Raw genomic sequence first — 15,945 nt, forward strand, 5'->3', positions numbered from 1 at the left:
TCGCCTCTCCAGCCAGCCTGTAGCTGTGTCTGGCACTGCCACCATCCAGGTGCAGAACCTGGTGCTTGGCCTTGCTGAATTTCATTAAGTTCATGCAGACCCACTTCTCAAGCTTGCCCCAGTACTGACCCCTGAGGGATGCCACTCATCACTGGGCTCTACATGGACAATGAAGCATTGACCACAACTCTGCGTGTGGCCGTCCAGCCAGTTCTTTTTACACTGAGTGGTCCATCCATGAGACCTATGTCTCTCCAACTTGGAGACAAGGATGTCACGCAGGACAGTGTCAAACCCTTTGCATGAGTCCGTGTAAATGATGTCAGTTGCTCTGCTCTATCCCCCCAGTGCTGTAGCCTCGTCATAGAAGGTTGCCAATTTTTCAGGCATGATTTGCCCTCCATAAAGCAATACTGGCTCTCACCAATTACCTCTTTTCATTTACTATATGATTTAAATTATTTAAAATTTTAGACTAAAACCATCTTTCCTTGCTTTCTTTCTAACCCAAAATTATCATGACAGCTCAAGTGAAACCACATTTGCCAACCACCAGAATGAAAGTAGAGAAAATTATCTTAACCTAATGCCTTTCATCTTTTCTGCTTACTTCTTAAAACAACTTGAGCGCCTCCAGAGTTTGCAGAAGTAATAGTTTCTCTAAGTCTCTCCTCTGTACAGACTGTAGTAGCTATTATACACCAATATCTATTCCCTTAGTTGAAGTGTCTGGGTTGGGTGGATGGCTCTAAGGGTGTGAAGCCACACTGTGATTATATATTAAAAAAATGAGATCCCTAGTTCAGAATTAGTTTTCCCTAGTTTAGCTTATCTGTACAAAAACAAGGGACAATGAGTAGAGTACTCTGATATGTTATACAACTGCAAATCTGGTTGATCAGAGGTTAAGAACAAGATTTGCAGATGTAAATCTAATCCTTTTTATGAAAAAATCTTTTGTGTGCTTCAGGCCAATTAGTCTCCATAATGCATAGGTAGCAACATGAAAGAATTCGCAGTGCTATTAAAAACACAGGCATAACACCTGCTAACAATTATGTCAGCTCAGGTTAAAGATATGTAATTGTACAAATGAAAAGTGAATTCATCTTGACAATGCCTAATTAAAAGTATTTTACTTTTTGAATTCTCTGGTAAGCAGTAACCTCCATGATCCCATATTTTCCTCTTGTGTTCCAAAAATAGTATAATCAGTGCCTACAGTTTAAATACAATACCAAGATCTGATGGCTTAGAGTACACAGGAGCACCCCTGGAATAAGGGGGACATCACCATTCAGTAAGGTAAATAATGTGTAGAAGAGGGGAACAGTACTTGTTGTTTCCCACTGCTTTTCTTACCTCAGAAGTATAAAAGATAGGCAACCTGGGTGTATAATTCCTCGGATGGAAATGAATTTAGCCTGAGAGAAGCTCTCTGATGTTGTGGGACTGCCAGAAGAATGCAAAAAAGCACCAGCAGTTGCCTGCTGCTTAAACTCTACTTACCTTGCCAAATGTCTGTGCTCCCCCTGGGACAATATAAATTCTTACAAGCGACTCACAGCATCCATTGCCCTGTATGTTTGCTTTAGGATGTGTCACTGAAGAAAGAGATTCCCCCCTGTAGGACTGTGGGGATTGTGCTCATGTTACTGGATCAAAAGAGCTGGGACTCATCTGGCCTGATCTTGCCAGTGACACCATTGACAGCTTGTTACTTGGGGGTGCATCCTGGAAGGGTGCTAATGGCTTCACTCAGAGTGACTCCTGAAGACTGCAGCTCCTAAAGAGGGACTGTGGATTTCTGAAAATGCAAATGTTTCCTTAAATGATAGCAGCAGATTGTGAGCTTTGACAAGTCTTGTGGAAATCACCTATGGAGATTAACTATGCCGTCCTCTTCATGGCACAAAAGATATTAGTGCCCATCACCCATCATCATGTCATACATCAGCTACAAATACAGGATCAAATTCAGCCATTCTAGAATTCTGCCTTTGGCATGCAAACACAGTTGTCTTGAACTATATGATTTCTCCACATGCAGGAAAAAGCTTCTCAAAACTTGAAGTGATATCAGAGTAAATTACTCAGCATTTTCAGCAGGCCCCATGTTGACTGCAGCACTTAGATACTACAGCTTCTTTTGAAAATAGCGACTGATCAGCATTGTCAAAAAGTTTAAAAGATTTTATAATGAAACCATTGGACCCAAATGATGACTTTTTAGTTCCATTTTCATTCCTCATCTCCAGCTCTTTCATATTATTTCGCATCAGAGGGAAATGTCTGTCTAGTACACATGAGCACAGTTTGGAAGTTGCAGAGAACAGCAAATTTCTCTCTGGTTAGATTCAGGGGAAGTGCTGGGGAAGCTGTTTTGCCGCTGCCCTTAAAATGCTATGAATTAACCAGGGGATGTTGCATAAGATATATCTAGAAACAGGAAATATATTCATTATTTATTGCTCAAATACTCTGTGGTTCTGGGACTATTATTTTGTACTTTTCCAAGTCCATAGCTATGCCTTCCCAAAGGACACCTTGCTTCCAGGAGAGCAGTAAACAGCGCTGCTATTTCTGTCCTAGGTTACCATGCATATTAGCACCTCAAAGAGTTTTCTCTTCAGTGGAGGATTTGATGTCTCAATTAATTGCACTTATCTAGGGCTGAATCCCTGTTTACCTGGGATATCCCTCAGGCATTCCACTGTGCTGATCTCCCTGTTTCACAGGCAGGGGACCAGCTGGAGAATATTGTGCCTCTTACCTGATCTGGTTTCCCTTCTGGTTTGGGGGATTTGGGCCAGCAGGTCTCTCTGGCATATGACTGTGAATGGAGCGCACACCTAGACTACAGAACTTGGCTAGGCTTTTATAGTTCAGTTCCCTGGAACTCCATGCAGTTGTGCTTTTTTCTTTTTTTCTTTTTCTTTTTCTTTTTTAAGGATTACAAATCCAAATGAAAAATATGTGAGTTTCATTTTACCCAAAGCAGGTGGGACTAAATATCATTTAATCAGTTTGAACTTGCTATTTTGGCTGTGCTTAATTGAGGCAATGCTGTATTACACTGGAAGGGTGAAAATTATGTTATTTCTAAAAATATGTCTTTCGTGAAATCACCATTTGACTTGGTCAGTATTGATAAACTTGAGATATTCTGAATTCTATTTTTGGCAAACACCCCTATTTTTAAAGAAAAAAATAATTGTGCAATAATTAGACTAGTGCCCAGAGGAGTACTGACAGTTTTATTTTAACTTTAGTTGAAATAAAATTTATCTCTCTGTCCATGTTTTTGCATTTTGTTTCTTCTTGTATTTAGCTGCACTTAAAACCTTATATCTGAGCAAGGCATTGGTTGCACCCTGACTCTATTTTATACATTTAAAGTATTTTATCTTGGAATCTGCATCCATTTTAGAAAACTGCATAAATAAGAAACAGTTTTCATATGCTTAAAATGAACTTGAATGTATGTAATATCTTGAATTACGTTTTTCCTGATGAATTGATTTACTATTTCAGATTCTCTGAGCTTCATATTAGAAACAAATGTCAAATTATTCAAATCTCCATTATTCAGGCAAATGTAATGGAGAGATAAATGTAACTCAGAGCAAATTTGTTCTTCAAGTAACTATCAAAACACTTGGTTATATCTGAAAATACTTTGCTGAATTTATTATACAGTATCACAATGATGTCAAAGCAAAACTGACATTGATTTGCTTTGTATTATAATTTTGAGCCATTGCTTCATGAGGGCTGATCTGTTTATGATAATGTTTTAGGTAGCTTATTATCCATTTAGAATCACAGATTTCTTTTTGGAATACAGAAATAAAGTAGTGTTGGCAACCAGCCTTAATTCTTCCTTACAAATAAACTCTAATGGTGCAAATGAACAATACACACACAGATAAACACACGCATACAAAAAGTGATTTTTTATTATAATCATTCTGTCAGATTCCATTAATGAGAAATCTGGGGGTTTCTTAGTATCAGTTTCTTATGCTATTTTAGTTCTTGAATTTCAGAGAAAGTTTCAATTTTTCTTGAAGACGAAAAATTAACCCAAACCTCATCTCATTAAAGGAATTCAAATGTGTAGACACTCTAAGTCTAAATCATTGCATTTTCTTTACTCTTTGACTGCTTTTTCAGGTCTTTTTTGAGGTATGCAAATATTATCCTAGGCTGTCAAAAGCTTAAAACATTATTAGCAATGTGCAAAACCTGCTTAATAATCTTGTATTAATATTACATATTATATATAATGCATAATATACATATTATGCATATATATTATAATATGCAATATTAATACAGGATTAATGTTCTTTATGTAAACAAAATGTTCTTGTTCCTTAATGTCAACAAAATGTTTTCTTTTTTTCTAATGAAACCACACAGATATACAAGGGCATTGATTCGACTCAGTCACTTTACTTGTTTTAGAAAGACTTTTTAAAGATAAGCTAATAGAAGAAGATGAAGAGTGTTTGGCTGAGCTATAAATTTCTCATAACTTGGCAAAGAGACTGTGATAAAGATCCCTAGGTAGTAGCCCATATCAATGCCAAATTCAGTGGAGCAAAAACTTGAAATCATTGGAGAGATTAGAATTTTAGTAAAACAAAAGATTCAGGAAGTAATTATTTCTTTCTGATAAGTGTCCTATGGATTCCCTTCTTGTAATATTTTGACCCTACATTTTTTCTTGTAAAGGATGCTTTATCAGAAGCAGGAAAGACTAGGAGAAATGTAGATTTTTTCCTTATCAACAGAAGATCTTACCATTTCTAAAGTCAAGAGAAGTAGTTTGATGCAGAGTGCTAGGACAGAGCTGGTATGGCCAAAATTCATTGAGCATTTTTGCAAGAGTGGAATCTAAAAGTGTTCTGATGCATTTGGGAAATTTCAATGTGTTTAAAAAGTAATGTGAAAAACTCTGCTCTTATATTTCTTATTTCTCAGTGTAACTCAGTGTCACCTGCCCTGTAATATAACATTCAACATCCCTTAATGTCATTTATATTGCAAGTTAACCTATGGGAGTTTAAACTCCCATAACATGTATTTTTCATTTAACCACCAGAACTTTCCATGTCAGTAGGAACTCACCTTCCTAATATCAGACTTCAATTTGCAGCAGCAAAGAGCCTTTTTATCTGTCTTGTCTTTTTAACTCTTAAAATACATTTAACTGTGGAGGAGAAACTCGCAGCTTGAAAAATAAAGAATGCAATTTTGGTTCTGCTGGATATTTGTTGCTGACCTCAGAAGAGAGCCTAATTTTTCAACTAAATGATGCATCTCACTGTAATGTTAGAAAATGAGATGAAGGTCAGCCTTCACCCTCAGTGTATCGGTTACAACACCATCTTGCACTTAATTCAACTGTAGAATAAGATGAAAACCATCACTAAAACAAATGATGGACCATGGAGAAAGAACAGTTCCAAAAAGGCAAGAAATTATCCTGAGCATGAGACAATAAAAGAGAGAGCACTCACAAGATTCTAGCTTGGATTTCACTAATGAAAGGATACAAAAGGTCTTCCAGTAGATTTGGCTCTTTTGATAAAACATGTAGAATGTTTAGATTAGATCCACTGGCCTTTAGCTATACTTCAGCTTCCTTATTTTTGTATATTGATGAAAAGAAGGAAATTAACAGGATATAGACTCTCTCTACTGCAGGAACAGGAGCAACAGTTCTGGCCACACACAGCTACAGTTTGTGATTTGTGTTTCATTTGTACACTCAAAAGAAGGGCTTTATGTATTTCTTATGACAAACTAAAAATTAATCAATGGATATTTTGTCAGTTGAAATTTTGCTAACATCTGCAGTGCTGACAACATACTTTAAATCAGGTCCTCCTCTTTGTACTGCATTTACTATTTGGTTAGCTTTTCATAAAAATTAGAAAATGAAATAGTTGTAATTTTTCCTGGGAGACTTTCTGCCAGGAAAATATTTCCATGTAAGTCATAAGAGATGGCTGCTCCAAGTTACACTGATGGCTAAAAAGACATTTCAGTAATACAGAAATCTTCTATTCTAGATATTAATGACTGATATTCTCATTTTAGTATGTTGACTGCACCCAGATAAATCGCTTTCAAATTATTAGAGAGTTTTGAGGCAGCTCATAATATTTAGTTTGCTTTTCTTCTCCATATACTATTAATATATTCTTACGTATCTTTCAATCTTTCATTGATACACGTGTATATTTGGTGGTTTGTTTTTTTTCAAATGCAACTACTAGAAAAATACATACAGAGCCTAGTTGTCCAACTGATGTGTGTTTTGAAGAGTGTAAATATAAAATAATATTTCAAAAATTTAAAAGAAGAAAAATTATGGTAATATGCAAGTCATTTTAAGAAGCCTCCAAAATTTCCATTCTGATCAAAATTTTCTATAAAAGCATAATAAAAGGATTACAAATTACTCAGGTCAAAATCAGGAAGGGCAGTGTGGCAGAACTTTAACTGATGCAAATAATTTGCTAATGGAAGTATGTCAGTGAAAAATACACAAAGATCTAATTCCACTTATACTGAATGTATTGATAAAGAAATAATTCTGAAATTACTTCATTTTGTCAAGCTACTTATTACTGAGAGAGGAGGAAAGCAAGTTCTTATTTTTCTTTGTGTAAAAGCACCTCCAAGCTCCTCATCAAATCTGTCCGTTTCAAGATGTGGAAGAATTCTCTCCCTTTACAAAAAGAAATTTGTTGGTAGGAATATCTAGTTACATGGATTCTAAAGCAGAATTACTGAATAAAGTCCAATGCATAGGGTACAGGTACGTATAATAGGTGAATTCACTTTTGTTTGAAATCTGGTGATGTTAAATCCAAGCATGAGTCCAGACAGAGCTGACATGGAGATACCCCAGATTCTCTTCCAATCTGCTTTGTCCAAGCAGAACAGGCTACAGGGCCCAACCAATAGGTGGCTACTCTTTACAGGGAGTGAACCATCAAATCCATGTAACTTGCACTCTCTGGAGAATAAACATCTCAGAGGGAAGCAGCAGGTTACAAATAGCTTTTTCCAAAGTATTTGACACTGAATTTTCTTTTCATTTTCTTTTCTTGTCTTATTTGGTCCAAATGGTCCAAATTGTGTAGTCTTGTGGTTTATAGTGCTCTGTAAGTAACAAGAATGCAGTCCTTTCCAGCTATGCAGTTTCATTGGTGGTGTTTGTGGGGGTTTTTTCCAGTTTTCTTTACCTCTTACTTTTTTTAGTGTTCTAAATAAATATGCAAAGCATGTTGCACACAGGATTTTTGTAGTATAACTTAATCAGCATTGTAGGAAATGTTTCTACTTGCCACAATTCATGGCTTATTTTTCTAAAAGCATTCTATTTTATTGTCACTTCCACCTCTGTGGACTTCTGAAACAAATGTTTAAACTGAATAGCATTGCATTTGTTATGCATGAAAACAATAAGCATTTATGAGGAAGAGTAATACATCTTTCAGCTTTTAAGTTGGTCACAAAACCTCTGTGTTTTCAGAAGGCTTTCTTGTTCAAATTTTTGAATGCCTCTCCATAAATCTACACCCAAGTCTGAGAGATCTGGGAGTACCATACAAAATAAATAGTTCCATGAAATGAGTCTTCATTTATCTCGTGTTATTTTGGTATTCCAGTTCAGTTTATTTGCTGACATCTTCTTCTTGGAAACTGACTCTCAATATATCCTACACATATGTGCTGAGCTGTTATAAAAGAGACAAAAGACAGTCAAATCTCTGACTTACTGTGTTTCAGGAGAGGGTATTTTGAGGGTGAGAGGGTAGATTTTCTGAAAAGTTCCCCTCAAGTTTAGGGTATTTCTCAAGGTAGACTGCAAGACCTTCAGGCATAAAAGTATTATTCCAAGCACTGAAGTTCCCTAATACAAATATGAAAAAACTAATTAGCTCTTCCTGTAGACCAAATTGCTTTTCAATCCTTGTAAAAATATAAAGTAAAAAAAAAAAAAAAGTTAAAATGGTAATGAATTAGTAGTTACTGGATGTGCAGTCTCTGCTTTTCATTACTTCTTACTGAAATTCTATTGCAATGAATAGAATAAATAACTGTTATATTGCCATAGAACACCTTGCAGAACAGGATTAGGATTCAAGGCAGATGGGTTAGTTATGAAATATCAATATTTTCAATGGAAAGTGGGTAGCTATTGAAATCCCTTTGAGTCTGAATTACATAGCTACTCAAAGCTTTGGTTATCTGTCAGATCCCTCTAATTTAAACAGATACAGATAAGATAGAAAAATTATTTTGTTTGATTTTAATCGGATGGCTGAATATTTCTCTGAAGCATTTAAACAAGCTCACCAAATTCAAACTATTATAGATGACCTCATTCAAGAACAAATAGGAGAATTTATGTAATTTTTATGAAAGGTAAGAGAAAAGGTGCAGAGCTGACCTATCCCACATTATATACGTGGATGTATTTAATTAATATATCTTATTTAGTGAATGAAAGGGTATGAGAGCTGAGTGAGCTCCCAAAAGCATGCTACACAACGTTTCAAGTAACAAAATTTTAAAATGCTAAAATATTCTTACGTTAAAAAACTCTATTTCAGTGGAGGCAGCAAGCTGATGCTTGAAGAATAGCAGCTGTCGTTTGTTTTTTGGGGGGAAATGGAGAAACTGCCTTCATACATTTTAGAGAAGTGCCAAGAATATGAATGGGCACCATCCCAACCAAAACATGTTTCTACGAAACTATTGTTTGAAAGAAAGAATGAATCCACACTGCAAGTACTATGTGCCACCTTTTAGTGAAGAAGAAAGAAATGGAGAATGGATGAAAAAAAAGGCCATCATAGTTCACAGGATTCATAGGAATCACAATTTTTTTATTTAATTGACCATAGACCAGTAAAGCAACAGCTTTTATCCTGTTTTTCTAATGTGTAAACTAGAAAATTTTCATGGAGTCATCTGGATGATCAGACTGAGTGCTTGGATTAACACAATATGTTTTCTAACTATTGCAGCAAATTGTGGGATGAATTGCTGTCATTTGGGAATGTCAGGATGACCCTCATATCCCTTCCTACTATTTGAACATGAAGTGGAAGATTGGTTTCCTAGTGAGAATGGCACCTGGTTTTATCAACACATGTCAATTTTCCCAAAAAAGCTTGCTGAAAAAGACAAGTTTGCATGGGTTGAAAATTCAGACCACATCAAAAAAAGCTTCATTGCTAAAAGAACAGTAAACACAGATATCAATAGGATGCTTTGCCACATGTTTTTACTGCAATTAAGGTGCAACTTGAGTTTTATTTAGTTTAGGTACTGAAATCTGGTTTACATCCTAACTACAATATAAAATGGTAGCACAGATTTGAGCCTAAACTTGCGATCTGTATTTCCCCGAGCTCCCAAGTGGGTCCTGTAACCTGAGTTCACTGATGGCCCAGCCACATCTATTATCTATAAAGCTGGAATGGGTATTTCCAAGCAGAATACCATCTTTCTTCTTGCTACAGAGACTGACTTTTTTAAGGAAGGAAACGCACAGCAAGAAGAGATGTTAAATAACAATCTTAATCAATTTGATTTCCAATATGTACAATTCCTGCAAGTATAAACCTGAAAAGAGATTAAGTATCACAGTTTGCAGCTTATGTCCTCATAAACTGCTACTAAGGAATCTCAAAATTCCCTGAATCATTCAGACTCTGTCTCTATATCAATGACATTCAATCTGAAAAGGCTTATTCAATTCATACTTTTAAGGCCATGATTTTCCATGTGCACTCAGAGAAATTACCATGACTATCTGAACTTTCTAATCACTGTGGGTAATTTTATCTTTAGGAAGCTCTCACCTGAGACAGCTGAATTACTTTTCTTCTCTGCAGAAACTCACTGTGTACATGATATCTGCAGCAGTGATCCAAAAGAGCAGAGGAAGCACATAATACAGATCTCATGGGGTCTGAGCAGCTGCTGACCAGTGAAGTTTGCACCCAAGCACTGGAGTAGATGTGCATTTTTTCATGCTTTTTATGCAAAATTCTGATTGTTGCCTGAAGTGTGGCTTCATTATTAGGTGATGCTAATAATGATGCTGCTTCAGAAAACAGTGATGACAGACAGTCTTCCCTGCACTTTCCTGTGTTCCAGTCCCAGCCCTGAAGGCCAGAGAGCTGATCTCCACAAAACAACATATACATTCTTTTCTACTTTTTCAATAAGTGTGCTTAGCTGAGTTTATTCTCTGGTTTGTCTTACCCTGTGACCCAGTGGGTTCTGGCACCATGGCAAGGGAGAGGATGTGTGCTGAGCTAGGAGACATCAAAAAATAATAAAACAACAACCCAAAATGCTCTGTCTTCTCAATGCTTTGTATTAATTATCCTTATTTCACATAATTCACAAAATCACTAGGTTGGAAGAGACCTTCAAGATCATCGAGTCAATCCCATGCCCCAACTCCTCAACTGAACCATGGCACTGAGTGCCACATCCAGTCTTCTTTCAAACACATCCAAGGATGGTGACTCCACCACCTCCCCTGCCAGACCATTCCAGAACTTTATGACTCTTTCAATGAAAAACTTTTTCCTGATATCCAACCTATATTTCCCTTGATACAGCTTGAGACTCTGTCCTCTGGTTCTATCAGCTGCTGCCTGCTGAAAGAGACCAACCCCCATCTGACTACAGCCACCTTTCAGAAAGTTGTAGAGAGCAATAAGGTCACCCCTGAGTCTCCTTTTCTCCAGGCTAGACAACCCCAGCTCCCTCAGCTGTTCCTCGCAGGGCTTGTGTTCCAAGTCCCTCACCAGCATCTCCTCTGGATACAAACCAAAACTCCCCTAGATTTTTACTTAATACTTTCAATCCTTTTTCCTCACAACAGCCAGACCCTCCTGAGGGATTCACTAGGATGAGGTGTAGTCATAGCCCAGTCACCTTTTGATACTCAGGAATCAACACAATACCTGAAAACTAACAACTGAGCTCCCTGAGAGGAGACCAGGAGAGCCTGGAAGCCTCCATCTGTGGTTCCTGCTGGATGAAGGAGCAAGGAGCTGCCCCTGCTGTTCCTACTGTCTTGTATGGGGGGGGCGACTGGGGCTGGTGCCTTGTTTTCTGCTAAGCATATGGTGTGGCACGGAGTGGGAAAGTGTGACAGAAAACACTTCTAGTCCTGTGAAGGCAGTGTGTGAGCAAGCTACATTTGGGAATCACTCTCTGGTCACACTTTCACATTTGGTACCCATCCTGCTCAAGCCAGCCCAGGCAGTCCCCACGCAGCAGCCAGCTGTGTTTGTGCCACTGTGCCATCACAGTGCCTTGAGTGTGGGATCCTCCACTGAAACAAGCAGGGACTGGCAGCATGGGGGGAATGAGCTGCTGGGAGGAGAGTGTCAGGGAGAGAAAAAGAGCTCCCTAGGCCAGTAATGTCAATGGAAATATCAGCCAGGTTGTGATTTAAGAGATTAGTTTGATGGTACCATGGACAGCTGCCATGAACAGGTCAGTCACATTTCTGTCCCTGCCACAGGTTTCTGCCGTGCCTTTCCCAGCAGCAGTGGGGCAGCCAGCCTGGGGAGAGCTCACTGCGACCAGGAGCAGCAGGAAGCTAACCCAGCCACAAAACTAAGATAGGCTTTCAACTGGGATGGCCCTCAACTACCTGATGTAACTCATATGTCACTTTATCAACTTATGCCAGAAAGAAAGCATTCAGGACAAGAAGTGGAAAGCTAATTTCACCTTCATCAGTAGATCTTTAGGTGCATTTTGAAGTAAAATCTTTAAGGTGAAGGGTCTTGAAGAGCCAGTCTAAGAGCTGGAAGCTGTCAAAATCGGAGAACTCGTTCCCAGCCATGTTTTCCTTCTCCTTCCATTCTGCTGACCTGTTTCCTAAGCTTTCTTCAGCCTACTAACCTGGTAGAAAATGAACCATGAGGGGTAAGGTTGTTTGAAATTCTCAGCCAGAGCAGCATCCATTCAAGAAGTGGACAACTTAAGTAGAAATGCAAATCCTAACTCTACATGAGATGACTGTGTTCACCATTGCTGAAAAGGTGTCTTGTAATTTATCTGCATCCCTTTGACCCCATATGGCTGCATATTTGCACTGATTCCTTTGCACTCACTTGGATGCTGATAAGGTGTTTTTCTGAGCAGGACCAGTGCCCAAGCACAAAATAATCATGCCTGCAACTTTTTCTTCTTTCCTGTTTGATTTTTTGTTTTGTTTTGTTTTTTAAAATCAGTTTTGTTCTCAGTGTGTTCATTGAGTTGACTTGGCTTATTGCCCCCTTTGATCACCATCCAAGGCATGGTAGGGCCAAAGTAAAAGCTGTGGGTGCTCATAACAGGGAAGCCAAATGAGGTGTGGGCGAGGAGAGTGAGATGTCCTTTTAGCCTTTTACTACCAGGTAGTAAATGTACTTACCTGTTGCTCCATCTTAAGAGTTTGCTTTTAGTCCTTCATTAGATTATATGCAACACAATAGTGAAAAACAGACATCTCCTTAGAGAAAAGAAACTGTCAAATAATGTAAATGTTCACTATATATACCACTTCATCATTCTAGCTCTAATAATTATTAGATAACTAGTTCACAGCTTCCTTTTAAAAAGGAGAAAAGTAGTTATGCATAAATTTCTGCTTTTGATTTTCTGTCAGTTGTATTGTTTCATGCTCTAGTATGAAGAAATTGTGATGTTGTTTTATTTTAATTTTCAAGTTATCCCATTAAAGACTTCTCACTATACTGAAATTCAAATATGATGCATACTACATCCTCCTATATATTATGGACAAAAATATTTTAAAGTCTTTAATCAAAATGTCTTAAAGGCCTATGTTTATGAACTGGAAAAAATTAATAGGTAAGAAAAATAGCAATTAAAATAATGGAAAATGATAACATAAAAAGTTTTCTTCTGCAATTTAGAACAGTGGGCTGTGAAGCAGGGATTTGTAGGAAAGCTGACAGAGATGGCAAAAATCTCTCTTTAAGAGTTCCTGTGTGAATAACAGTAACAAAATGAAAAGGAAAAAAAAAAAAAGCAGAGAATAAAAAGGTATTAGACAGAAGGAAGGGTGAAATATGATGCACAATCAAAGTCTATGTGGTTCTGTGCAGTAAATGTGTCAGTTTATTACACAAGGTCAGCTTTAATCGGGATCCTGAAATTAATGTCATTTTTAATATATTTTCATTTCATTGTATCAATGAAAAAATAGCATAGTTGTGAATACAGGTCAACACTGCAGAAAGCTCTTTGAAATGCAGCTTCAACCCATCTCAGAAGTGCAGACAGTCCTTTTTCCTTGTGTTTTTGAGGTGTTTTAGCAAGGAATTCAGAACCCTAATAGCAGATTTGGATGATTGGTGCTGACAGCAAAACTGAGTGAAAGCGTTGCTAAAGGAGCTGAAAATGAAAACTATAATTAAATGCACAAGAAAAAAGATTATAACTTAGAAAGAAGTCCTCTCCATCTTCCATATTATTACTGTTTTGGGTAATTAGATGTTATTTTCTCATAGGTATGCTTTAAACAACTGAGTTGGTCTTTGCATAGATGTTAGGGAGATCTAGAACACAATGACGAGAGACTGTACACGAGTTACTACATTTTTCAATGAAACTTACCCAAGAAGTATAAAGCACAATTTCTTGTCAAAGCAGACCATGTGCACTCCTTAACAATCTCTCCAGAGATGGTTAAATTGGAAATGGGGATTTCCCATGTTCTATAGGAATAACCAAGACTGTATTGATGCCTTTTCCCCCCTACTATTAGCATATTTTCTCTTCACTTTTTAAAGCCACAATTTAAGCCTGATTTTTAATAGGAAAAATTTTAACATTTCAAGGTTTCATTGAGCCATACCCTGTATTTAAAATTTTTGTACAACTGAAATGATGCTACAGCCTTTTAAATTGCAGTAATATTATATTTCATTAATTACAGAGAGCTTCCCTATTAGATATTTTAGTTTACAGTGTTCTATGTTACCTCCTAAATTAACATGAGGTCTTCTGTTACCAGAATGTTGAACTGCAGCAGAGTTCTGAGAGAAGAGTGAACAAAAGGAGGACTGTAATTACAGCAATTATGGAAAAGTAATTTACTAGTTGTGCAAACTGAACAGCTTTGAAAGAGAGTGGATCGACCATAAAAAGAAGTTCAGTATTGAAAATAAATATTTTGGGATCTCTGAAATGGTTGTAATGTGGATAAGCAAACTGTAAACATTTTGTCTAAAGTGATATATTTTCGCTTTAAAGGCCTTTATAAATATAACTTTGTGTTTTTATAAAAAGACTTAAAGATGTCAGAATTATGCATAGATATGAAGATCTGTCATTTCCCATCTGGTATATACTGAAAGCTTACTAAAATATCCAAATAAATACAGCTGAATTGACGTGTCTTTGGGGAAAAAGAAAGAAACCCAAACTTTTACATTTTTAAACAGGTGAAATGATAATTCATTTAAAAGGAAATAGGTTAATGCCAAAGGATGCAGGATGAATAGAGCTATCTAGAGAGAAATTTGATCAAAAATGTCTCCCAAAATGTAGATGTTATGTTTTAGCACAAGAATATTCATACTTTTTTTTTCAGTGCTTGACCAAGAGAACGACATGTCTTTGTCAGCTGTTTTTGAAAACTCCACAAAATGGGGTTAAGGAAAGCAAGACCATGTATCCCACATGAAATTTCCAAACAGTTCTGCCCCTTTGCCAAATGTCTTACTCAAATTTTAAAGAGTATACAAACAGAAGGATCAAAACAACATGCTACCTTAAGTTTTTTATCAAATCAGGCCCATTTTTGCAGTGGCAAAAGCTAGGGCCATGCTGTGATTAGCCGTGCTCTGCAGCACACCTCTGTGCACTCTGCCTCCTGCCAAGGTGCCGGAATACATCTTTGTGCCTTCCTAAGTCAGAAGTTAGGGAAAAGGCCTTTGTATCTGCATTCCATCCCAGGTGGAGATGTTGCATAGGCTGGCTGCATCCCCACAGCCTCAGGGACTCTCCAACATCTCACGTTTAAGCAATACACTTGCAGTTAAAATGGCAGCATTTAGATCTCGCTTGCCTGTCAAGACGGAGCAGCTCAAAACCTAATGTAATTGAGTGGATAATAATAGCAATATTTCTCTGATCTGATTCCTGAGAATGGATGTTCTGACTATCAGTTATTACCTGCACTTTGTGATTTTACGTTCGCGTTTGTCTCTGAATAATAGCATCCATTACAAGCGCTGGCCGTATTCCGCAGTCAAATTAAGCCACATGGCAATTGTATGTTCCATTACTTTGTAGTAAGTCACAGCACTTAATTGCATTTTCACAATACTAAGTCATTACAAGCAAGTCAGAAGCAAATAACAAGGCCTGAATAAGTATTTATAGTCATTCAAGCTTTGAGGACCATTACATGAGAAACTGTCACTTATGCTTTGCAGGGAGAAAGTTAAGACTTCTGTCTATGAGTTAAATGCTTGAAAACTAAAGGGCTGGGCCAAAACCATTATAGAAAATAAACTGCTTCTGTAACAACCCTGCTGCTGTAAATGTTTCTTTTTATATGAAGCATTTGACTTAAATGGATTGCAGTTACTCTTGACAGTATGAAAGAGGGTACCCTAAAACATTTTAAAAAGCTCTTGTATTCCACCTTTAAAGCTTTGGTGTATTAACTTGGCAGAAAACGGCTTATAAGAAAACCTTACTTATATGAATGACAAAGCTGAAGAGGCCTGTATGCTGGGGAAAGAATACATCACTTTGTCAGTGGGAAAGAACACAGGTACAAGCTGGGGCTCATAAAATAAAGACAGAGGATGCAAAAGGATAAAATACCATAACCCTTGGTCTTTTATTTTGTTGCATGTC

At 37.2% G+C, this 15,945-nt stretch overlaps 1 protein-coding gene across 1 annotated transcript in view; it reads left to right on the forward strand.

Annotated features, from left to right (window-relative positions):
- Positions 1 to 15,945, forward strand: part of GPC6 (glypican 6) — a 715,829-nt gene that overhangs the window by 521,438 nt on the left and 178,446 nt on the right. The gene's annotated exons all lie outside the window — the stretch shown is intronic.

Source organism: Haemorhous mexicanus, chromosome 2, assembly GCF_027477595.1.
Source record: "Haemorhous mexicanus isolate bHaeMex1 chromosome 2, bHaeMex1.pri, whole genome shotgun sequence".
Lineage (NCBI taxonomy): Eukaryota > Metazoa > Chordata > Aves > Passeriformes > Fringillidae > Haemorhous > Haemorhous mexicanus.